Source organism: Papio anubis, chromosome 20 (assembly GCF_008728515.1).
Source record: "Papio anubis isolate 15944 chromosome 20, Panubis1.0, whole genome shotgun sequence".
Lineage (NCBI taxonomy): Eukaryota > Metazoa > Chordata > Mammalia > Primates > Cercopithecidae > Papio > Papio anubis.
The window spans coordinates 2,336,438-2,359,838 of NC_044995.1; the positions used below are offsets into that span (position 1 = coordinate 2,336,438).

The 23,401-nt window shown below is 48.7% G+C and overlaps 1 protein-coding gene across 1 annotated transcript in view; it reads right to left on the minus strand.

The window, feature by feature from the left end:
- Positions 1-19,827, minus strand: part of IGFL1 (IGF like family member 1) — a 32,794-nt gene extending 12,967 nt beyond the window's left edge. The window contains exons 1-2 of the mRNA XM_031659135.1: positions 19,787-19,827; positions 17,110-17,191 (exon numbers count right to left, since the gene is read on the minus strand). The gene's annotated coding sequence lies outside the window, so the exon portion shown is untranslated. The remainder of the gene's footprint in view (positions 1-17,109; positions 17,192-19,786) is intronic.
- Between the last annotated feature and the right edge of the window lie 3,574 nt (positions 19,828-23,401).

The following is a 23,401-nucleotide window of genomic DNA, read 5'->3' on the forward strand; positions in this document are numbered from 1 at the left end:
TGTTCAAACACTAGCCAATCATATATCTGATTTGTATAATAACTCTATGCCCACTTTTCTTAGACTATATAACACTGCTCGGAGTTCAGTGGGGGAGCTCTCCTGCCCGTCTCGTTTCGCGAGCGAGTGAGAGTTCCAGGTTCGAACCTGTAATAAAGATCCTTGCTGCTTAGCTTTGACTCTGGACTCTGGTGGTCTTCTTCGGGGAATAAACGGTCTGGGCATAACACTGTGTTTAATGTTTTTCTGTTTCTTTCTGTCTCTTGGTGGTTCCTTGGGGGGCTTTGATGATTAGGGCAGAAGCAGAAGGCAGCACCTCAATCTGGGCCTGTTTTGAATGTTCAGTTTTACTGTAATCCTCAGGCCCTTCCAGTCACCCATTGCCTTGTCAATGTCATCACCAACCTTTTTTGGAGACAGACCAAGGGGCTAATCTTGGGGGCCAGAACAGAAATGGCACCAATTTCACCCCCAGTGCACCTGAGGTATAGAACTTTGATCTCACTGGGGTCTTAGTGGTGGCGGCTGGTGTTGGATGAACCCAGATTTGGGATGACCAAAGAAAGGTGCACCTTGGCCTCCTCTGAGCCAAGAGCTGAAAGTGAAACCAAAGATTTCTAGCATCCAGTTCCTACATACGAATGCCCAGGGAATAGAGAACCACACACCTTCTTTTTACTTACTTTAAGTGTCACATTTTTCTTCTTTAATGTCACATAAGAGCAATATTTTCTTCAGGTATCTTATCACAAGAACCACTACAAATTCTAAATCAGTGAGATCAGTCTTTCCATGGAGAACTCATGTTGACATCCCTGGTCCCATATTTGCCAAATAGAAAGTTTCCCAGAAAATCAGATACTATGTGTTATGAAAGAAAAGGAAGTATTTAGTCATGAAAAATTAAGGATTCACAAGACCTCAAGGGAGAATCTATAAAGAAGTGAATGAATGAAGAGAAACTTCCCAGCTTAAGAATAAAGCAGGAGGCAGAGGATGACATTTGACTCAGCAGAGCCTACACATGGTCTGAGTGTCCATTCCTGGCCTGTGTGAAAAAGCCTGTGAAAGATGTTTTGTACAATGACTTTGGCGATATAGGATGACAAGTAAATTTGTTACCCGGTGAATAGCTTAAAAGGAAACCAATAATGGAAACTCTTGGATGGTGGGAGGAACCTCACTCCATGCCTGTCTTCTGATGTTCATATGTTTTCTGCCTTTGCCTGAGAACTCATCTCCCAGCACACGACCAGACCGCTGTGGGAGAAGGAAGGAGAAGACGGGGTGAGTGGACAGCCACAGATACGGCTGGCACTGACATTTAGAAGACTGGGTGGAACCAGGGCTCGATATGGCTTTAGGCAGTTCAGAAACTGAGACAGGGCTGTGAATGGGGCTGACCTGGGTGCTGTGGATGGGGAATTGCAGAAATTTGGCTGGGCATGGGAACAGGGATGAGGGAACAAGGAGTCTGGGGTGCGGAGCGAGCCCTGGTGGTGGCTGAGATGGGAGATGGGCTCAGGCGGGAATGGGGTCCTGTCCTCCTTATCCAGAACGCAGCTTCGTATAGCAATTGCTCTGGGGCGGCTGCAGCTGCGTGAATGGTGATCAGCCGATCTTAGCCACTCCTTGTATCCCATATTCCTAGAGGAGCTGGTGATGTCACGGCATGTCTGGCCCTCCTGCAGAGACAGGCTGGGTCGTTGGGCAGTAGAGGAGCCAGGCAGTGTATGTGGGATAGTAGATTTGATCTCAGACACTTTTAGAACCAGGGGAGAAGCGGTGCCCCCTTCACCTTCTCTGCCCTACGTGCCCCCTCTCTGGCAAACAGGAAGGTGCAGCACGCTTCTGGGGTTATCGCCCTCCCCCACTCACACAGCCACACAGTGATTCCACAGGATCCTACTGAGCTATGACTCTCTCCACTTTCCTTGGTACATTGCTAACCCCTGACATCCTCCCATCAGGTCCTGACCTCAAAACCCAAGCCCATGGCCCAGGACGCAGTAACTGCTCACTCACCTGCAGCTCATGGTATTTGGGTGCGAGAGACTGTGAGACTGTGTGACTCAGGCACCTGACTTTCACAGGGTTGGAAGGTGGGAGTAGATCTGGCGGGACCTCTGGGACTCACATTCCTCTGGGGGCTCTTCAACTCCTTCTCTGTCTCATTAATGGTCATTTACCCAGGACAGGAGAACTTGGAAGCCCACATGTCCCACGCTCTTTGTGTCAGACACTGGTGATGCAGTGCTGAGTAGAAAACGCAAAGTCAGTGTCTTCATGAAGTTCATGACAGAGAGAGAGAAAGAGAGAGAAAGAGAGAGAAGGTAGGAGAATAAAACTCCTGATTTTGGTTATTGTGGTGCTTGTGTTTAGTGTCATTGTCACTGTGAAGTTCTGGTGGAGAAATTCCACAGCCCTCCAGAGATTTTCAAGGACATTTTTCCTTAACGTGCTTTTTCAGAGGGTGGAGTGTGTGATTTCCCCCCAGAAGACCCATCTTGGGGTCAGGATGAGAAAACAGAGGGGAAGGAACTGTTTTGAGTCAGTTCTGTGGGCCGCTCCCAGCTTCTGCAGGATTTCCTCAGTTTGTGAGTTCACAGGCCACACCTGGCATGGACAAGCCATTCTCCCCAGGGTTAGTCCCAGCAGGGCATGTATGCGGTCAGATTTTTGTGTGTGGAATATCCTATATCTGTCTTTCTGTGGAGCATGGACAGGGGCTTCTCTCTGGAGCTCTGGAGGCAGGACACAAGGGAAGAGGCGGCAGCAGAAATGACCTCATGATAAATACCAGAGTGCTCAGCACCCGCCTTCCCCTGGGGCAGAGCGGACCCTGCTTCCAGCACCATCTCCCTGGCTGCTACATTGGTCTCCACGCCTCGCTGCTGTGGGGTAGAGTGGTGTTTTCCAGGACACAGATTAGGACGTGCTGATAACATGGAAAACCATCAGTTGGGCATAAACAATGTTGTATTTTAATTGAACAAAATGGATTAAGAAATGGGACAGCGTGCACTAACCAGAATGCTGTGCTAGATTGTTTATGACACTCTTATTGGAACTGTGTGTATTCCACGTAATGGTAGAATATCATTCTATCATTCTATCACATTATATTATTGTGCAGTAGAAGTAGGGAAGCTGCTGACAGCAGGAATTGCCAAGTCCTTGGACGTTTCACATTCCAGGAGCCAAGATCTGCCAGCCTGGCCCGAGAACCTGGGTATCATTCAGGAGTGTCTATGAATAGGGCCTGCCTGCCCTTCCCAGAGAGACCAGGCCTGGGGAGTTGGGAAGCCCATGGGTGAGAGGTCAGGAGACCTGGGTTCTTGTCCGGCCTGTGTCACTGACCAGCAACAGGACCTCAGCCCGTGTCTTGCTTGGATCCAGGAAGTGCGGTGAGAGAATGGGCACGGCTGGCAGATCTTGGCTTCTGGAATGTGAAACCCCAGAGGATGTTGGCATTTCCTGCTGTCAGCAGCTCCCCCACGGCTTGCTTTTCACTCCAGGAAAAAATAGAAGGAATCTCCCTCCTGGCAGCTTTGGGGTGGCCTTTCCATCTGCCCTCAGGGAAGCCCTGCAAGGAAACAGGCAGGAATGAGGTGGAATTTTAGGTGTGTAAGTATGTCAGGTATGTAGAAGGAAGGCCGGGTTTCCCCAGGCCGGAGGCCCCTCCGCTGCTGGTTGACAAGGAGGAGTCTGTGTGAGTCAATTTCTCCAAACACAATGTTGGGATTTCACAACATTCTACAATGTAGAAGACCACAAGGACTTAGCACCGCTCCTTGGAAGAACCAAAGCATCTCTCCGGCGTCTGTCTCCAATTCCCCAATCCCTCTTCATTTTTCATTTTTCCCTTAAATGTCACCCACCCTCTGGAATCTTCTTGAACACCAAGGCTGAGGTCAGTCACCTGTCACCTCCTGACAGCACTGTGGATGTTATCTGCCACCCTCTTACCATGGTTCTTTGTGGCTTTTCTGTTAAGGTAGACACTTGAGAATCAGTTCCTACTAAGGTTTCTGATCATCAACAAGAAGGGAACAAGTCCTTCCAGTGACCAGATTGATGAAGGGCTTTATTTTTAGCTGAACCAGAGCAGAATATTTACCACCGGATGTCTGGACATTTCTTTCTGCTCTCCTCCTGAGGCCCCACAATTAAGTATATGTATTTACTTAACTTTTCATGTGTATGTGTGTGTTTTCAAGTGTGCAATTCAGTGGTATTTCACGATGTCTGGCAATCATCTGTGATATTCTGAGCAAAAAAGTCCACAGTCATTACCGGACTCAGATACATCATGGCCCCAAGACAGTTAAGACCAAAGGACCAGTGGAAGGTTTTCCCTCTTCTTCTTTGCAGGAATTTAATCTCTTTCCTGTGTGAATGTGCTTGTTCTGAGGAGAAGGGAAGAAGTTTCCTCTGAAAGAAGTCATTTGGGATCGAAGTTGAAGGAGCCACTCCCCTGAGGGAAGCTGACATATTCTTGCCAATTTTTGCTTTCGCTTTCTTTTTTTGTGTGTGACTGTGTGTAACCCACGTAATGATGTCACACTTATTTTTCCTAGTAGTTGCAGTGAAAGGATTAATAAACTTAGGAATCTAGAAGGCTCTTCTGAGTCCCAGCCATCCCTACCCTCTTCTAGCAGGATGCTGATGCTGTTGGCAGCCTGGGCTCCTGCAGCCCTGGACGTGGTGTGTCCTGTGTTGGGAGGGCTAACGGGACAGAAGGTGGGCTGTGGAGAAGAGCCTTAGTTCTTCCCCAGTGCATCTGACCCTGTAAGGCACAGCTGAGAAGCAGCTCCATGCGGAAGCCCTGGAAGGGAGAGAGGTTTAAAGACCTTCAGGCAACAATTCTCACCAAGTCACCAGGACAGGACAGACAGGTTGAGTGAGACACACCCTGAACACAGGGCTTTCATCATGCTTTCACTTTTTTCATTCGTTCATTTAACACACGCTATGCACTTGACTTACTCTGTGTCAATGGATGCTGGGGACACGATTGTGACTTAGCTCCAGGCCCTGCTTTTCTGGGTCTTATAGTCTGGGGGGGACACAGACCCCTACAAAAGCAGTGATGACCCAGGGTGAGCAAGGCTGGAAGTAGCACCCAGGGCACCAGGAATGGCTTCCTGGAGGAGGGCACCAGAAGACAAGCATTGGAGAGCTCTGGCTTTCCCGCCTCTCTTCTTGCCCACAGTTCCTAGAATCACTGTAGAACGCACTAGAAATGTGTGTTAGTCCATTTTCACACTGCTAAAAAAACTGCCTGAGACTGGGTAATTTATAAAGGAAAGAGGTTTAATTGACTCATAGTTCTGCATGCCAAGGTGGCCTCAGGAAATGTACAGTCATGTTTGAGGGTGAAGGGAAAGCAAGGCATGTCGTCTTCCATGGTGGCAGGAGAGAAAGCGAGTGAGCCAGGAACTTCTACACACTTTTAAACCACCAGATCTCGTGAGAACTCCCCTGCTATCACGAGAACAGCATGGGAAAAGCTGCCCCCGTGATCCAGTCACCTACCAGGTCCTTCCCTTGACACATGGGATTACAATGTGAGATGAGATTTATGTGGGAAGACAGAGCCAAATTATGTAAGAATACACCATCCTGAGTAAGGAAGAACTGCCTGAAAGTGCCCAAGCTTGGTTTCTATTCCTCCGAGAGGATGCAACACCTTGAGCTAAAGAGAAACTGACCAGGACAGCCCTGGTCTCATTCCCATCCCTCCTAGAGGGGGTGTCCTGCCACAGTAGCCCAGGGCGTGTCCACCACATATAAAACCCAGAGCTCACTGCTGAGTCCTCAGCTGTGGTGCAAGTGGGGCAGGCATGGGAGACTCCATCTGCCCTGGGCAGTGCTTGTGAGCCTCGGGAGACCAGTTTGAACGCCCTTCTGCTGCCAAGACAGAAAGCACATGGTGTACTCAGATGTGCACTGGATGTGACTGAGGAAGGGCTGGAAAGCTGACAATATCCAAAAATCGAATGTTCTTGTGGTACAGAGAGATGAACAGTCATGAAGCCTAGGCTTCTGCTGTCCCTTGCTGCCTGTCTGTAAGTAATTAACCTGCTTTGTCGAACTGGCTGTGGTTGTGGGTGTTCTGTTCACCACACTCAGTGTAGTCAGAGTGCAGCCCAAGTTGCAGTGGCTGAAGTGTTCAGATCCCTATTCTGGGTGGTTAGTGCAGTGGTGACCTTTGCCATCCTCCCTGCAGTGGGAGTCCTCCCTTGGGATTGGTAACTCACAAATGCCGCCAATTTGGCAGAGCAAGGAGAGTCCAATCTGATGAACTCATGGCTTACTCGGCGTGTTATAATATGAAAGTGTTTGTTCTTTGACTCCTCTTCCTACCATGAAGCTAACCTTGGAATTTCCTGAGTGATAGGAATGTCTTTTGTTCTTCCAGATGAGCCTCTTTCAGATCACACCAGCTGAGTTCATGCTAAAAATGTGATTTAGGGGCCAGGTGTGGTGGCTCACACCTGTAATCCCAACACTTTGGGAGGCCGAGGTGCGTGGATCATCTGAGGTCAGGAGTTTGAGAACAGCCTGGCCAACATGACGAAACCCCATCTCTACTAAAAATACAAAAATTAGCTGGGTGTGGTGGTGCGTGCCTGTAGTCCCAGTGACTTGGGAGGCTGAAGCAGGAGAATTGCTTGAACCTGGGAGGCGGAGGTTGCAGTGAGCTGAGATGATGCCACTGCACTTCAGCCTGGGTGACAGAGTGAGACTCCCTCTCAAAAAAAAAAAAAAAAAAATGTGATTTAGGGAAGGGCCCCCTGATAGCCCCAGTGTCATGCCAGTCACCAGAAAGACCAAGAGATTTGAGAATTAGAGGGTAGAAACTTTCAGTATTACCCACCAACTTCCAAGAAAAGTGGCAATGGCGATAAAGACCAAACTTTATAAAAACTCTTGAAAAACTAGAGTTGAACTTCCCAGTTGCTGAACATGTGGAGGTGCTGAGAGGATGGGGTGTCCAGGGAGGCCATGGAAGCTCCCACCATTCCCATAGCTTCCCCTGTGCATCTCCCCTTATGAGCCTTGGTGAGAACTGTTCTTCTCAGTGCACTCGAGCTACAGACAGGTCCTAAGCAGGGGACAGAAGTGATCAGATTGTGATTCAGGAAAATATGTGTGTCCTTCTGCTGGGAGGAGGGTGGGTCAGAGGATTGAGATGGGAGTAGGAGACCAAGCAGGAGACTCACAGAGCAGAAATTCTCATGCAATTTCCAGAGTCCTGCAGGCCCACTCGCTCTCATGGGTGGACGAGATAAGCACTCACATCCCCGACCCCATTTCTCACTCTGTCTTCTGACCTCCCCTCTCCTGCAGCTGCCGTGTAGAGCAGTGATCTCCAACATGGGGATTGTGACACTCAGGTTGTGAATCAATTTATCACTATATCAAAATTCTCGAAGCAGCTGCCTGTGCATTCCGCATCCCAGAGCTGCCCACTCTGGGTTGTCACTGTCTAGGGACAGTGGACCTAGAGCTGTTTGAGGACAGGGAGCAGGGCTGCATCACTCACTGACATGTCCCTAGTTATTGGGAACCCTGTCTCTTTCCAGGGTCACAAGATTCTCATGGCTTCCTGGAAAATAAGAGTAAACTCCAATACCTGTTGGTCACATTTTCTCACCTAGATGGGGTTTTAGCGGCTCCTGCTGCTTGCTGGGAAAAATCCCCCGCCAGGGAATTGTAATGGACTTCAGGAGAAATGACACACAGGCTGGGGAGAGAAAGCAGCAGTAGGAGATGATGACGGGGCAGAGGGTGTCAGAAGTTGGGTCGGAGGGAAGGCAGCGGGGCAGGGCCAGGGCTCTGTGGATGCAAGAGTTCCTCTTCCAGCAATCCTGAGACTTAGGGGTCAAATAGCCCTGGCTTGGACTCTTCTCTCTACATTTTCTCAAAGGGTCAGATAAGCTATTTTCCAGTAGCCCTGTTCATCTCCCTATACGACAAGAACACTCGATTTTTGGATATTGTCAGCTTCCCAGCCCTTCCTCAGTCACATCCAGTGCACATCTGGGCACACCATGCGCTTTCTGTCTTGGCAGCAGCAGGACGTTCAAACTACTCAAGCCCCAGCCCACATACAGCAACCCTCACCATAGCCCCATGCTCAAAAGCCAGCCAAAGCCACCGCTTAACTGCCCACTTGCTTCACACTGGACCAAGCCTGAATCCTTCCTGGGGAGTGCTGACACTGGCAAAGTGGCATCATCATCTGGGGTAAATATGCAAAGTTCATTGTCTCATACCAAGAAAATTGAGTACACAGACAGAAGAAGTGCATTTAGGAGCAGGGGTTTAATGGCAAAAGAGAGAGAAAGAACAGCTCTCTCTCTCTCTCTCGGCACCTGAATGGGACTTCCAGCCCACAGCACAGTGCACTGGATTTTATAGACAGCTCTGAGGAGGCGGTGCCTGATTTCCATAGGGCCCACAGATTGGTTGGACCAGCTGACATTTACATAGTGCTCAAGGAAGCTGAGTCACCCCACCCTAATCTTATTATGCAAATGGACTTTCCACTTGGTGGATGCCATGTTGTCTGCTTTCTACTGTGCATGTGGTTGGAAAGGAAAAGGGAAGATGGAGCTACCATTTTGAAAATGCCTAGTCCCAGGTAGCCTTTTCCTATTGGCACAACTGCTGGCATTCATCTGTGGAAGCTTCTAGCCTGCCTCCTATGTCTGCGACTCGATTTTAATGGCTGCTCTTTGTTAGAAAAGAATATTTGGAGGGTGCTTTTCATTAAAAGCAAAACCTTACCAAGGACTTTCTTACCCTCGCTATCTGCCTAAAATAATTTCTTCTTAACTCCTATATCACTGGGTCCTATTTAGGTTATAAAATTTATTTCATGCTGGGCATAGTGGCTCATGCCTGTAATCCCAGCACTTTGGGAGGCCAAGGCGGGTGGATCACCTGAGGTCAGGAGCTTAAGAACAGCCTGACCAACATGGCAAAACCCCGTCTATATTAAAGATACAAAAAAAAAAAAAAAAATTAGCTGAGCATGGTGGTGGGCGCCTGTAATCCCAGCTCCTTGGGAGACTGAGGCAGGAGAAGTGCTTGAACCTGGGAGGTGGAGGTTGCAGTGAGCGAAGATCATGCCACTGCACTCCAGCCTGGGCGATGGAGTGAGACTCTGTCTCAAAAACAACAACAACAAAACAAAACAACAACACAAAACAACACAACAGAAATTGTGTCATTTCTCCTGAAGTCCATTACAATTCCCTGGTGGGGGATTTTTCCCAGCAAGCAGCAGGAGCCACTAAAACTCTATATCAAAATTCCCGAAGCAGCCGCCTGTGCATTCTGCATTCCAGAGCTGCCCACTATGGGTTGTCACTGTCTACGAACAGTGGACCTAGAGCTGTTTGAGGACAGGGAGCAGGGCTGCATCACTCACTGACATGTCCCTAGTTATTAGGAACCCTGTCTCTTTCCAGGGTCACAAGATTCTCACGGCTTCCTGGGAAATAAGAGTAAACTCCAACACCTACTGGTCATATTTTCTCACCCTAGTTCCCCCTATGTAAAGAACACCCTGGCATGACACCATCTAGACTGGACCCAGGTACCCCTGTCCCAGCCCAGCAATGCCCGTCAGTCCCGGGCCCAGTTCCTCCAGAAAGGCAAGCAGGCCCTGATCCCAGGCACCCTGGGAAGACTCAGGGAAGACTTTTCCACAACCCCAGGTGCTGGTGGGAGACCTGAGCTTCTGGAACATGGCACACAGGAGAGCACTGAGTTTTCCTCCTTTCATGGGCTTCCCCTCTGGAACAAGCACAGAAAGAGCTCAATCATTATTCTGGTGGCATCTGGGTGTGATTTCCACCTGGCCTCAGGGAGCCTCTCTCAGGTGACAGGCAGGAATTTGGTAGAATTTCAGATGTTCAAAAATAATGTTAGGGCCAGGCTCGGTGGCTCACGCCTGTAATCCTAGCACTTTGGGAGGCCAAGGCGGGTGGATCACCTGAGGTCAGGAGTTCGAGACTAGCCTGACCAATAAAGTGAAACCCTGTCTTCACTAAAATTACAAAAATTAGCTGGGCATGGTGGCAGGTGCCTGTAATCCCAGCTACTTGGGAGGCTGAGATAGGAGAATTGCTTGAACCTGGGAGGCAGAGGTTACAGTGAGTCGAGATTGCACCATTGTGCTCCAGCTTGGGTGACAGAGTGAGACTCTGTCTCAAAAAACAAACAAACAAACAAACAAACAAAAACCCAGAATGCTAGGAATGCAGATAACACTGAGGGAGAGGGTTGGGCCTCACCAGTGCCTGAGGACCCATCCTCTGATATCTGCCTGGATGGGTGAAGTGCTCTGTGTTCCATCTGCACACTTCAAGCTTGGAAGCCAGTCCCTGCTACCCACAACAAGGACTTGGGGGCAAGTCCCTGGATGGCTGGACTGGATCCCTTCCTGTTTAAATGCTCTGCAGCAGCAGCAGCAAAAACTGCAAGAAGAAACCACTGAAACTCAAGGAGAAAAAAGCAGTTCTAGTGCAGCTGGCCAACCGTACTGGGGTGTTGGCCAACTCTCTGGTGTCAGGCTTCTGAGTCCAAGCTAAGCCATCACAACCCCTGTGACCTGCACGTATACATCCAGATGAGGCCTGAGGCAGCTGAAGAACTACAAAACATTACATTCCATCATTGTGATTTGTTCCTGCCCCACCCCAACTAATCAATCAACCTTGTGACATTCCTCCCCTGGACAATGAGTCTCATTATCTCCCCACCCTGCACCTTATGACCCCCACCCCTGCCCACAAGAGATAACCACCTTTAACTGTAATTTTCCACTACCTACCCAAATCTTATAAACCTGCCCCACCCCTTTCTCTCTTTGCTGACTCTTTTCGGATTCAGTCCAGTTGCACCCAAGTGAAATAAACAGCCTTATTGCTCACACAAAGCATGTTGGTGGACTCTCTTCACATGGACTCACATGACATTTGGTGCTGAAGACCCAGGACAGGACAGGAGGACTCCTTCAGGAGACCGGTACACTGTCCTCACCCTCTCTCCGTGAGATCCACCCATGACCTTGGGTCCTCGGCCCAGCCCAGTGAACATCTCACCAATTTTAAATTGGGTAAGTGGCCTCTTTTTATTCTCTTCTCCAGCCTCTCTTGCTATCCTTGCTATCCCTTCACCCTTCAATCTCTCCCTTCCTTAATTTTGGTTCCTTTCCCTTTCTGGTAGAGACAGAGGAGACACGTTTTATCCATGAACTCAAAACTCCAGCACTGGTCACGGACTTGGGAAGATGGTCTTCCCTTGGTGTCTAATCACTGCGGGGATGCCTGCCTGATTATTCACCCACATTCCAGAGGTGTCTGATCACTGCAGGGATGCCTGCCTTGATCCTTCACCTTGGTGGCAAGTACCACCTCCCCTGGGTGGCAAGCACCACCACCCACCCTGTGTCTCTACCCTCTCTTTTCTCTAAACTTACCTTTTTACTATGGGCAACCTTCCACCCTCCATTCTTTCTTCTTCTCCCTTAGTCTGTGTTCTAAAAAACTTAAAACCTCTTCAACTCTTGCCTGACCTAAAACCTAAGTATCTTTTCTTCTGCAACAGCACTTGGCATCAATACAAACTCAACAATGGTTCTAAATGGCCAGAAAATGCCACTTTCGATTTCTCCATCCTACAAGATCTAGATAATTTTGTTGAAAAATGGCAAATGGTCTGAGGTGCCTGACGTCCAGGCATTCTTTTACACGTCAGTTCCTCCCTAGTCTCTGCTCAATGCAACTCATGCCAAATCTTTCTTCTTTCTCTCCCATCTGTTCCTTCAGTCTCCACCCCAAGCTCTGAGTCTGTTAAATCCTCCTATTCTATGAACCCATGTGACCTCTCCCCTCATCCCCAGACTGCTCCTCACCAGGCTGAGCCAGGTCCCAATTCTTCCTCAGCTTCCGCTCTCCCACCCTATAATCCTTCTATCACCTCCTCACATCTGGTCTGGCTTACAGTTTCGTTCCACGACTAGCCCTCCCCAACCTGCTCAACAATTTCCTCTTAGAGATGTGGCTGGAGCTGAAGGCATAGTCAAGGTTAATGTTCCTTTTCCTTTACATTTTAACAAAATTATCCACTACCCTGACTATTCCTGGACTACAGCCACATTTCATTGCTGCCCTTCTTCCCAACCTAAAGCCTCCTTCATGTCTTCCTCTTGTATCCTCCCACCTTAACCCACAAGTATGGGACACCTCTGCTCCCTCCCTGGAAACCAATCACATGCCCATTACTATCCCATTAAAATCTAATCACCCTTACCCCACTCAACTCCGGTATCCCATCCCACAACAGGCTTTAAGGGGACTAAAGCCTGTTATCACTTACCTGCTACAGCATGAGCTTCTAAAGCCTATAAACTCTCCTTACAATTCCCCCATTTTACCTGTCCCCAAACTGGACAAGTCTTACAGGTTAGTTCAGTATCTGTGCCTTATCAACCAAATTGCTTTGCCTATCCACCCTGTATTGCCCAACCCGTACATTCTTTTGTCCTCAATACCTTCCTCGACAACTCACTATTCCATTCTTGATCTTAAAGATGCTTTTTTCATGATTCCCCTGCACCCCTTGTCCCAGCCTCTCTTTGCTTTTACCTGAACTGACCCTGGCACCCATCAGTCCCAGCAGCTTACCTGGGCTGTACTGCCACAAGGCTTCAGGGACAGTCCTCATTACTGCAGCCAAGCTCTTTCTCATGATTTACTTTCTTTCCACCCCTCTTCTTCTCACCTTATTCAATATATTGATGACCTTCTACTTTGTAGCCCCTCCTTTGAATCTTCTCAACAAGATACCCTCCTGTTCTTTCAACATTTATTCTCCAAGGGATATCAGGTATGCCCCTCCAAAGCTCAAATGTCTTCTCCATCCATTACCTACCTCAGCATAATTCTTCATGAAAACATGTGTGCTCTCCCTGCAGATCATGTCTGGCTGAACTCTCAAACCCCAACTGCTTCTACAAAGCAACAACTCCTTTCCTTCCTGGGCATGGTTGGATACTTCAGCCTTTGGATACCTGGTTTTGCCATCCTAACAAAACCATTATATAAACTCACAAAGGGAAACCTAGCTGACCCCATAGATCCTAAATCCTTTCCCCACTCCTCTTTCTGTTCCTTGAAAACAGCTCTAGAGACTGCTCCCACACTAGCTCTCCCTGACTCATCCCAACCTTTTTCATTACACACAGCCAAAGTTTAGGACTGTGCAGTCAGAATTCTTACACAAGGACCAGGACTGTGCCCCATAGCCTTTTTGTTCAAACAACTTGACCTTACTGTTTTAGGCTGGCCCTTATGTCTGCATGTGGCAGCTGCCACCACTCTGATAAGAGAGCTAAAGAAGCAGCCAGTATTCCTACTTCTGTCCCTCATGGCCAGTTTTCTTCCTTCTCATCAGTCACTCCTACTTACTCTTCCACTGAAGTTTCCACCTATCAATCCCTCCCCACTCAAGGCAAATGGTTCTTGGACCAAGGAAAATATCTCCTTCCAGCCTCACAGGCCCATTCTATTCTGTCATCATTTCATAACCTCTTCCATGTAGGTTATAAGCTGCTAGCCTGCCTCTTAGAACCTCTCATTTCCTTTCTATCGTGGAAATCTATCCCAAAGAAATCACTTCTCAGTGTTCCATCTGCTATTCTACTACTCCTCAGGGATTGTTCAGGCCCCTTCCCTTCACCACACATCAAGCTTGGGGATTTTCCCCTGCCCAGGACTGACAAATTGACTTTACTTACATGCCCCGAGTCAGGAAACTAAAATACCTCTTGGTCTAGGTAGACACTTTCACTGTTTCCCACAGGGTCTGAGACAGCCACCATGGTAATTTCTTCCCTTCTGTCAGACATAATTCCTCGGTTTGGCCTTCCCCCCTCTATATGGTCTGATAACAGACCAGCCTTTATTAGTCAAATCACCCAAGTAGTTTCTCAGGCTCTTGATATTCAGTGGAACCTTCATACCCCTTACTGTCCTCAATCTTCAGGAAAGGTAGAACAGACTAATGGTCTTTTAAAGACACACCTCACCAAGTTCAGCCTCTAACTTAAAAAGGACTGGACAGTAATTTTACCTCTTGCCCTTCTCAGAATTAGAGCCTGTCCTTGAGATGCTGTAAGGTACAGTCCATTTGAACTTTTATACGGACGCACTTTCTTGCTCGGCCCCAACCTCATCCCAGACACCAGCTCTCTAGGCAGCTATCTTCCAGTCCTCCAGCAGGCTAGACATGAAATTCGCCAGGCTGCTAATCTTCTCTTGCCTCCTCCAGATTCCCAGCCATATGAAGACACCCTAGCTGTATGATCAGTTCTTGTTAAGAATCTGATGCCTCAAACTCTACAACCTCGATGGGCAGGACTTTACCTAGTCATCTATAGCACCCCAACTGCTGTCCATCTGCAGGACCTTCCCCATTGGGTTCACCATTCCAGAATAAAGCTGTGCCTGTCAGACAGCCAGTCTAATCTTTCCTCTTCCTCCTGGAAGTAGCAAGTACTCACCCCTACTTCCCTTAAACTCACCCACATTCCTAAAGGATAATAGTAATCCTTATAAGCCATTTTCATTTTTATTAAGGTCTCTTCTTCCTTACCCTATGCTTTACAACAGGGCTTTATGCAGTCACCCCCACCACTTGGACTGTGCCCTCAAAACTTGTCATTCCTGCTATCTTCTGTCTAGTCATACTCCTATTCACCATTCTCAACTACTCATAAATGCTGTGCCCCTGTTTACACTGCTGGTTTACACTTACCCTCCAAACCATCACAGCGGATATCTCCTAGTATTATCCCCAATCCACCAATCTTGACTCCCTCTTGGAGTGGATAGATAATCTTTGCTGACAGGGCACCTTCCAATACTTTCCTCCGATAAAGTCCTAGTCTTTGCTTTTATACTCACTCTTATTCTCATTCCTGTTCTTGTGCCCCCCACCTCCCTCCCCTCAGCCATCCCCCATCACACTATCAATCTCACTCACTCTCTCCTAGTCGTTTCTAATCCTTTTTTAACAAACAACTGCTGGTTTTGCATTTCTCTTTCCTCCAAAAACGCAAAGGGCTTGACTTACTCACTGCTTTAAAAAAAAAAAAATAGACTGTATATATATATATTATTTATTTATTTATTTATTTTTTATTATTATTATACTTTAAGTTCTAGTGCCATGTGCATAACGCGGCAGGTTTGTTACATATGTATACTTGTGCCAGCGTTGCTGTGCTGCACCCATCAACCCTGCCGGGCACCCATCAACTCTGCCATTTACATCAGGTGGCAACTCCCAGTGCAGTAATCCCTCCCCTCCCCTCCCCCATGATAGGCCCCCGGGTGTGTGATGTTCCCTCCCCACGCCCAAGTGATCTCTCATTGTCTGCACCCACCCCATGCAGTGAGGAACATGCCCATGAGATATTAAGAATGATGGTTTCCAGCTGCATCCATGTCCTATAGCATGCCAAACTCATCCTTTTTTATGGCTGCATAGTATTCCATGGTGTATATGTGCCACATTTTTTCTTAATCCAGTCTGTCACTGATGGACATTTGCTGATTCCAAGTTCTGTTATTGTGAATAGTGCCTAACAGTTACACGCGGTGCATGTGTCTTTATAGCAGCATGATTTATAACTTTTGGGTATATAACGCAGTAATGGGATGGTTGGGTCATATGGTACATCTAGTTCTAGATCCTTTGAGGAATCGCCATACTGTTTTCCATAATGGTTGGAATCTGTTTTTACAATCCCACCAACAGTAAAGTGTTCCTATTTCTCCACATCTCCACCTGTTGTTTCCTGACTTTTTAATGATTGCCATTCTAACTGGTGTGAGATGGTATCTCATTGTGTGTTTTGATTTGCATTTCTCTGATGGCCAGTGATGATGAGCATTTTTCATGTAATCTGTTGGCTGTATGAATGTCTTCTTTTGAGAAATGTCTGTTCATATCCTTTGCCCACTTTTACGGGGTTGTTTGTTTTTTCTTTGTAAAATTTGTTTTGAGTTCTTTGTAGGTTCTGGATATTAGCCCTTTGTCAGATGATTGCAAAATTTTCTCCCATTCTGTAGGTTGCCTGTTCACTTCGATGGTAGTTTCTTTTGCTGTGCAGAAGCTCTTTAGTTTAATTAGATCCCATTTGTCAATTTTGGCTTTTGCTGCCGTTGCTGACTGTATATTTTTAAATGAAGAGTGTTGTTTTTACCTAAATCAATCTGGCCTGGTATATGACAACACAAAAAAACTCAAGGATAGAGCCCAAAAACTCGCCAACCAAGCAAATAATTACACTGAACTCCCCTTGGACACTCTCTAATTGGATGTCCTGGGTCCTCTCAATTCTTAGTCCTTTAAAACCTGTTTTTCTCCTTTTCTTATTCAGACCTTGTGTCTTCCGTTTAGTTTCTCAATTCATACAAAACCACATCCAGGCCATCACCAATCATTCTATATGACAAATTCTCCATCTAACAACCCCACAATATCACCCCTCACTCCAAAATCTTTCTTCAGTTTAATCTTTCCAACTCAAGGTTCCCACACTGCCCCTAACCCCGCCCAAAGCAGCCCTGAGAAACATCGCCTATTATCTCTCCATACCACCCCCAAAAATTTTCGCTGCCCCAACACTTTACCACTATTTTGTTTTGTTTTTCTTATTAATATAAGAAGACGGGAATGCCAGGCCTCTGAGCCCAAGCCTGCACATATACATCCAGATGGCCTGAGGCAGCTGAAGAACTACAAAACATTACATTCCATCATTGTGATTTGTTCCTGCCCCACCCCAACTAATCAATCAACCTTGTGACATTCCTCCCCTGGACAATGAGTCTCATGATCTCCCCACCCTGCACCTTGTGACCCTCACCCCTGCCCACAAGAGATAACCATCTTTAACTGTAATTTTCCAGTACGTACCCAAAGCCTATAAAACTGCCCCACCCCTTTCTCCCTTTGCTGACTCCCTTTTTGGACTCAGCCCACTTGCACCCAAGTGAAATAAACAGCCTTGTTGCTCACACAAAGCCTGTTGGTGGACTCTCTTCACATGGACTCGCGTGACATCTGGCAGGGCTCCATGAGGTGCCTCTATGCTGGGACCCTAGAAATGAGCCATAACATGGGAAATCTATCACAATGTGTTTATGAAAACTATCCAGCATACACAATATAGATGTACTGAATACCATAGTAACCCCACATTTGAATTTCTTTCTTTTCTTTTTCTTTTTTTTTTTTTTGGAGATGGAGCCTCGCTCTTGTTACCCAGGCTGGAGTGCAGTGGCGCGATCTCGACTCACTGCAACCCCCGCCTCCTGGGTTCAAGCAATTCTTTGCCTCAGCCTCCCGAGTAGCTGGGATTACAGGCACCCACCACCATGCCCAGCTAATTTTTGTACTTTTAGTAGAGATGGGGTTTCACCATCTTGGCCAGGCTGGTTTTGAACTCCTGACCTTGTGATCCACCTGTGTTGGGCTCCCAAAGTGCTGGGTTTACAGGGATGAGCCACCGTGCCCGGCCCAAATTTCAATAAAAAATTTCAATCAGAGGCCAGGTGGGGTGGCTCACATATGTAATCCCAGCACTTTAGAAGGCCAAGGTGGATGGATGGCATGAGCTCAAGAGTTCAAGACCAGCCAGGCCAACATGGTGAAACCCTATCTCTACGAATACAAAAATAAGCTGGGTGTAGTGGCACATGCCTTTAATCCCATCTACTTAGGAGGCTGAGGCATAAGAATCACTTGAACCAGGGAGATGGAGATTGCAGTGAGCTGAGATCGCACCACTGCACTCCAGCCTGGGCAACAGGGGTGAAACCCTGTCTCAAAAAAAAAAAAAAAAAGAAAGAAAGAAAACAGGAAATTGCAGGACGCTTTTGGGTCCTCACCTCCCACACTCACATGTCTACACAGCTTTATATCTGACCCTGTGAGTCTTGAGCCCAGGCACAGGCCTGGGGCTATTCCACGACCTGGTCCCCTTCTAGATGTGCATCAGTGTGAGGGCCCAGTCCAGCAGGTGAGGTGTTGAGACCATCCTGTGATCCTGTGATGGGGGAGCCACATGGTGTCCAGACCCACCAGGAGTTGAGGATTCAGGAAAATCTCCATGGTTGGCTCCCGAGTTGCCCATGGTGCCAGCTCTGGTGTCTCCCAGGTAGAAGCTGAGGCATCATCATCAGCCCAGCCCCGGGGGTGGATGTGGAAGTTTGCACTGGTGTCACACACAAGGTTCTCCTTCCACCCCAAACCCTGCGCAGAGATTCCAGGATTGTCTAATGGCCTTTAACAAACCCCTTTGTTCCTTGCCAGGGGGACATGTGTGGTTCCCAGGCTTTGTACCATGCACAAGTGCTGCCAGGGTCCCTTTGGCCTCTCCCACACCTGACCACACTCTGCACCACAGGGGATGATTACCCTATATAGCAAACAACCAAGGCACCCAGCTCCCCACCTCCAAGCTCCCCACCCCCCACCCCAGCATGGGGCTGGCTGAGAGTCCAGCTCTGCAACCAGAGAGGCTTGGGTCTCAGATAATCGCTGGGTGCAACAGGAGGAGAGATTTGGCCTCTGTGAGCCTCAGGTGCCTCCCAGGTAAAATGGAGCTCACCAGGCCCTGTGGCTCTATTGTCTTCTGGATGAACAAGAGGTGACATATTTAACCACCTGGTATTAATAATAAACAGTCATCGAGGGCCATCTGTGGGCCCAGCCCTGCTTGACGTGCTGCTGAGGATGCAGCAGAGACATAATAGCGGGCCATGTGCCATCACTGGGAACACAGATTGTCCTCAGGCCTTGACGACTCAGAGAGTCAGGGCTGGGTTGGGGAAGTGGAAAGGTTTGGGAGCCCATAGTGGTTGCCCGACCCGGCCTGAGAGGCCAGCGATGTCTTCTTGGAGAAGACGTCTGAGCTACTGTTTCAAGAATGAATGGGAACTGTGCCTATTTCGGTGAGGCTGAACCCAGAGAGGCCAGAATGCAAGGCAGGAAGAGGAGACCGGAGTGGGCAGCAAGGCTGGGGCATTTATGGGCCCCTGGAAAACTCCAGAGTCTATCCTGAGGGCACTGAGCACGGCCCAGGCCTAAGCAGGGGATGGAAGTGATCAGATTTATGGTTGTAGAACATCCCTGCATCCCTCTTGTGAGGGTGGAGAGGAGGGTTGAGCCTGCAGCTGGGTAATAGTGCAGTCATGAGGGGCCTGCAGTCCCCTCCTCCCTTGTGGAGAGGAGACAGCGTGTTCTCTTTCTCCATTGCTCCCTGCTCTCCTGGCTTGCCCGTTTGCAGCTCGGGAAAGATTACTGTCCTCCATACTAAGGGTGGCAACGTATTATTGGGTGGTATAACTCCTTGAGTACGTCATAGACAATATTTTTTTTTAATTCAAAAAACAGACACAAAAATGGGTTAGTGTGCACTGCACAGATTTTTATGAACTGCCTTGTAGTGAAATCTTCCTTCGTGACTGTGGTGAGTCACATATTGAGGCAGAATTTATATTTTTCCAGGGAAGCAAAGCCAACAAGAATGAAGACGTGGCCAGGGCATGGTGGCTCATGCCTGTAATCCCAGCACTTAGGCTGAGGAGGAAGAATTGCTTGAGGCCAAGAGTTCAAGACCAACCTGGGCAACATGGCAAAATCCAGTCTTTACAAAAAATTTTTTTAAAATGCTGGGCATGGTGGCACACACCTGTGGTCCCAACTACTTGGGAGGTTGTAGCAGGAGGATTGCTTGAGCTCAAGAGTTCCAGGCTGAAATTAGCCATGATCAGACCACTGCACTCCAGTTTGGGCAACAGAGTGAGACCCTGAAAAAAAGAAAAGAAAAGAAAAGAAATGGGCTGGGTGTGGTGGCTCACACCTGTAATCCCAGCACTTTGACAGGCCAATGCATGTGGGTCACCTAAGCTCAGGAGTTCAAGACCAGGCTGGGTAACATGACAAAATTCCATATGTACAAAAAATACAAAAATTAGAATTAGCTGAGCGTACTGCCACGGGCCTGTAGACCCAGCTACTCAGGGGCTGAAGCAGGAGAATCTCCTGAGCCCGAGAAGTGGAGGTTTCAGTGAGCTGAGATCATACCACTGCACTGCAGCCTGGGTGACAGAGCGAGATCTTGTCTCAAAAAATAAAAAATTAAAATTAAAAAAATTTAGAGCAGGCGCGGTGGCTCATGCCTGTAATCCTAGCATTTTGGGAGGCCAAGGTGGGCAGATCATGAGTTCAGGAGATTGAGATCATGCTAGCCAACATGGTGAAACCCTGTCTTTACTAAAAATACAAAAATTAGCTGGGCATGGTGGCACATGCCTGTAGGCCCAGTTACTCAGGAGGCTGAGGCAGGAGAATCGCTTGAACCTGGGAGTCGGAGGTTGCAGTGAGCCGGGATTGCACCACTGCACTCCAGTCTGGCAACAGAACAAGACTCCATCTCAATTAAAAAAAAATTTTTTTAAGGAATGAAGAAGGGTGCAGGCATGGCCTGGCTTCCTTCTTGCCTAAGTGCTACTGACTTAGATGCCCCAACACATCTTCCAATAATGAGGTTCATCTCTCAAACCATGGTTCCAGGCATTTCCTCGGATGGCTCAAGGCAGGTAGAGGCCTAGACACTGGTGGGAGAAAGCAGGTTTCTTGGGTCAGGATTAGGGTTGGGTCCCGAGGAGAGACGAGTCCAGCCAACCCTCCTTGGCCTGAGCCTGGTCTCTCAGGTGGCTGAGTCAGGCCCGGGGTGAGACAGTGGAGGGAGATCATGACAGCACAGGGGGCTCTCAGAGGCTGGGAAGCGGGGAGGGCGGTCAGGGCCAGTCCAGTGCTCCTGTCCCTGCTCCTTCTCCAGGTGTCAAAAAAGCCTTTGCACACAGCGTTGTCCAATCCCTCCACCAGCCCCATGGAGTCCCCCACCCTATCCCATCCACTGTCTGGGCACAGGTCTGTCTTTGGCACTGGAGCCCAGCTCTGTCTTTGTAGAACTGATCCTCAGGGTTTGGAACTTGAACTCTACCCATCGTGAAAGGAGGTTCTGTTTTTCTGGCGAGTAAGTGCAAGATCCTGACCTCAGACAGACATTTAATTCTCCCATCCCACTTTCTAATCCATCCAAGCAGGACACGGTCTGAGGACCAACAGACACAGGCTGGACCAGAGCCCGGGTTTCCTGAACTCCAGTCCATGTGCCTCTAACTGCCGCCCCACCCCGCCTCCACTGGCCCAGCCCCTCTGGAAAGGGGAGGCAGGCCTTGGTCACAGATATCCCTCGATGAGACCCAAAATCTGACATTCCCAGGGTTCCTCGGTGGGGCTGGCAGAGCTGGGCTCCTGGAATGTGAAACCCCAGGGGCCTTGACATTTCCCGCTCTCAAAGTCTCTCTCTTCACTTGCCCTTTTGTCCCGGAATAAATACGACGACTCTTCCACCTGGCATCTTTGTGGTGTTAGTTCCATCTGGCCTCAAGGAGTCCCTCCCAGGGGACAGGCAGGAATGGGGTGGCATCGCACGTGTGTAGAGGAGGGACGGAAGCTCTCCAGCCTGGACATCTCTCTTTGCTGGCTGAGGAAGCTGTGTCACTCACTTTCTCCAAGCATAGTTATCAGAATTGAAGGGGCTGATCTCTCTCTCCCTGCAAAGGGGCTTTGGTGACCAAAGACTGGATGGTGTCAACCTGGTGATCAAAATGGTCAGAATCTAATTTAAAGAGAGTTTATTCCAGCACAAATGTTGAGGACAGCCCATCCAGAAACAGCCATGGTTTCATTTCTATATATGAAACTGCCTTGTAGTGAAACTACATGACTGTGGTAAGCCATATACTGTGGTAAGCTACATACTGGGTAGAATTTATTTTTTTTTTCCAGTGACACAAAGTCAACAAGAATGAAGAAGTGGCGGGGTATGGTGGCTCATGCCTGTAATCCCAGCACTTAGGGAGGCCAAGGAGGAATAATTGCTTGAGGTCGGGAGTTCCAGACCAGCCTGGACAACATGGTAAAATCCAGTCTTTACAACAAAAAAAATTTAACTGCTTGGCATGGTGGCATGCACCTGTGTTCCCAACTACTTGGGAGGCTGTGGCAGGAGGATCGCTTGAGCTCAAGAGTTCCAGGCTGCAATTAGCCATGATCAGACTGACCACTGCAATCCAGCCTGGGCAGCAGAGTGAGACCCTGAAAAAAAGGAAGGAAGGAGGGAAAGAAAGAAAAAAGAAAGAAGAAAGGAAGGAAGAAGAAGCGAAGAGAAGGGAAGGGAAGAGAAAGGAAGGGAAGGGAAGGGAAGGGAAGAAGGGAAGGTGTCGGGTGTGGTGGCTCACACTTGTAATCCCAGTACTTTGGGAGGCCAATGCAGGCAGGTCACTTAAGCTCAGGAGTTCAAGACCAGCCTGGGCAACATGGCAAAACCCCATCTGTGATGCGGGGAGGGCAGCCAGGGCCAGTCCAGGGCTCCTGTCCCGGCCGGGCACAATGACTCACACCTTTAATCCCAGGACTTTGGGAAGATGAGGAGAGAGGATTGTTTGAGCCCAAGAGTTTAAGAACCAGCCTGAACAACATGGTGAAACCCTGTCTGTACAAAAAATACAAAAATTAGCTGGGCACAGTGGTGCTCACCTGTGGTCCCAGCTACTCTGGAGGCTGAGGTGTGAGGATCGCTTGAGTCTGGGAGGTTGAGGCTGCAGTGAGCTGTGATTGAGCCACTGCCCTCCAGTCTGAGCTGACACTGAAGAGAGAGACTGTGAGCAGGCCAGAGATGGGGGAGAGAGACTGAACAGTGCAGAAAGGAGGCCAGGAGAGTCAGGAGGAGAGGCCAGCAATGTTGAGAGAGTGAGGCTGTGAGAGGAAAATAAAAACGAAGAGAGGAAGAAACACAGCTGTAGGGAAAGGGGGAGGTGGATTGACTAGAGGCAGGACAGACACAGAGAACGGGGGCTCTACTCAGGGCAGAAGAGGCATGCAGCCCCCCTGCACCCACAATCTCATGGAGGAGACAGGACCTCACCTGTGACAAAACCTGTCATCTGAGGTCAGGGTCAAGGAGCACTTCTGGCCTTTCATCTTCACCATGAGGGCGGCCTGGGGACTGAGGGACCAGGGGCAGCACTTCTCGAAGCAGACTCTGAAGGTGCAGTTTCCACACCTCTGGGTCCCATCCAAGGGCAAGACGGCATTGTCATAGTAACAGTGCTGCAGGGGGTCATAGAACGTGTCCCCACATCTTGCCTGTGGCTGGCACAGCATCAGATAAACACCCATGGGGGCCACTGGAAGGGACAGAGCTGGTGAGGTCCAGGTGGAAGGGCAGGAGGGT